Source organism: Populus nigra, chromosome 2 (assembly GCF_951802175.1).
Source record: "Populus nigra chromosome 2, ddPopNigr1.1, whole genome shotgun sequence".
Classification (NCBI taxonomy): domain Eukaryota; kingdom Viridiplantae; phylum Streptophyta; class Magnoliopsida; order Malpighiales; family Salicaceae; genus Populus; species Populus nigra.
In genome coordinates this window covers 4,709,368-4,711,867 of record NC_084853.1, presented here as the reverse complement: position 1 = coordinate 4,711,867, position 2,500 = coordinate 4,709,368, and positions in this window count along the sequence as shown.

The window sequence follows — 2,500 nt, the reverse complement described above, 5'->3', positions numbered from 1 at the left end:
CGGCAGCGCAGATTTTTCGACGAACAGGGGCTGGACCGGCCGGGCCAGGCAGGAAAATTCGTCAGGGGGGCACGCTGACGAAAAGAGGGGGCTGCCGCGTGGAAAATCGGCAGCGCAGATTTTTCGACGAACAGGGGCTGGACCGGCCGGGCCAGGCAGGAAAATTCGTCAGGGGGGCACGCTGACGAAAAGAGGGGCTGCCGCGTGGAAAATCGGCAGCGCAGATTTTTCGACGAACAGGGGCTGGACCGGCCGGGCCAGGCAGGAAAATTCGTCAGGGGGGCACGCTGACGAAAAGAGGGGCTGCCGCGTGGAAAATCGGCAGCGCAGATTTTTCGACGAACAGGGGCTGGACCGGCCGGGCCAGGCAGGAAAATTCGTCAGGGGGGCACGCTGACGAAAAGAGGGGCTGCCGCGTGGAAAATCGGCAGCGCAGATTTTTCGACGAACATTCGTCAGGGGGGCACGCTGACGAAAAGAGGGGCTGCCGCGTGGAAAATCGGCAGCGCAGATTTTTCGACGAACATTCGTCAGGGGGGCACGCTGAGGAAAACAGGGGCTGCCGCGTGGAAAATCGGCAGCGCAGATTTTTCGACGAACAGGGGCTGGATGCTGGACCGGCCGGGCCAGGCAGGAAAATTCGTCAGGGGGGCACGCTGACGAAAAGAGGGGCTGCCGCGTGGAAAATCGGCAGCGCAGATTTTTCGACGAACAGGGGCTGGACTGGCCGGGCCAGGCAGGAAAATTCGTCAGGGGGGCACGCTGACGAAAAGAGGGGCTGCCGCGTGGAAAATCGGCAGCGCAGATTTTTCGACGAACAGGGGCTGGACGCTGGACTGGGCCAGGCAGGAAAATTCGTCAGGGGGGCACGCTGACGAAAACAGGGGCTGCCGCGTGGAATGGCAGCCTACACGCAGATGCGAATTCGGCAGCGCACGATGGCTTGAGCAGGTCATGGGTTCGACTTGGCGCGATCTGAAACCTGGACGAGGGACTGTCGACGCTGGACGAGCCAGCGCGGTGGCCTGTCGTGCCCCGTTCAGGGGGGGCCTGCCGCGGAGACAGCCCTCGCGGGCTCGACAGCGCAGGCCAGCGTCCCCGACGTCGCTGGCCGCGGCAGGCGAGCTGCCGGGGTTCCCGCATTCCTACAAGAAAACGTCGTGCTTTCCACATGAAACCAATCCAGTAAAATCAGCCATATTTTTATGAGGCTGCCCACTGAATTTGGGGTCATTCCGGGCCGGTTCCTAGTTTTGCGGATTTACTCGATTTCTAATGGTAGGAAAATTAAAACAAATACTTCCCGACCTCGAAAAATTCTGGGAAAATTAATGAAGGTGGATTGGATTTTTGCCAACCTCTGTGCAAAATTTCAGCTCAAAATACCAAGAAATGAATTTTTTAGAGGGGGGGTGACAGCTGGGACCTAGTAGTGTCTCCCCCTGCCAGAGCTGCAATGACACTTATTGCTCTTTAGGGAGCCACCAGGCCGGCGCCCCTCAAAGACCACACGCGCGCGCGCGCCCGCCCGCGCTGGGCGCTGGGGCGCTGGGGCCTGAGGGCCTGGGGCCCTTGGGGGCCCTTGGGCGCTTGGGCGCGCGCGCGCGGCCCCCGCAGCCATGCCGCGCTGCGCGACGCGCGGACAGCCCCTGCTGGCTTGCTCTCTCGCCCGCGGGGGGGCTGCCTTCGGGCCCTGGCCCCCCGCGTTCTGGCCTGCCCCCTGCGTGGGAGAGGCTAGGCGCTGCAGGGGCCAGCCCGACGTCGCTGGCCGCGGCAGGCGACAGCCCGACATCGCTGGCCGCGGCAGGGGCCAGCCCGACGTCGCTGGCCGCGGCAGGCGACAGCCCCTGCTGGCTTGCTCTCTCGCCCGCGGGGGGGCTGCCTTCGGGCCCTGGCCCCCCGCGTTCTGGCCTGCCCCCCGCGTGGGAGAGGCTAGGCGCTGCAGGGGCCAGCCCGACGTCGCTGGCCGCGGCAGGCGACAACCCCTGCTGGCTTGCTCTCTCGCCCGCGGGGGGGCTGCCTTCGGGCCCTGGCCCCCCGCGTTCTGGCCTGCCCCCCGCGTGGGAGAGGCTAGGCGCTGCAGGGGCCAGCCCGACGTCGCTGGCCGCGGCAGGCGAGCCGCCGGGGTTCCCGCATTCCTACAACAAAACGTCGTGCTTTCCACATGAAATCAATCCAGTAAAATCAGCCATATTTTTATGAGGCTGCCCACTGAATTTGGGGTCATTCCGAGCCGGTTCCTATTTTTTCCGATTTCCTCGATTTTTAATGGTAGGAAAATAAAAAAAAATACTTCCCGACCTCGAAAAATTCTGGAAAAATTAATAAAGTTGGATTGGATTTTTGCCAACCTCTGTGCAAAATTTCAGCTCAAAATACCAAGAAATGAATTTTTTAGAGGGGGGGTGACAGCTGGGACCTAGTAGTGTCTCCCCCTGCCAGAGCTTCAATGACACTTATTGCTCTTTAGGGGGGTGCCCCCTGACTGGCCATGGGGCGC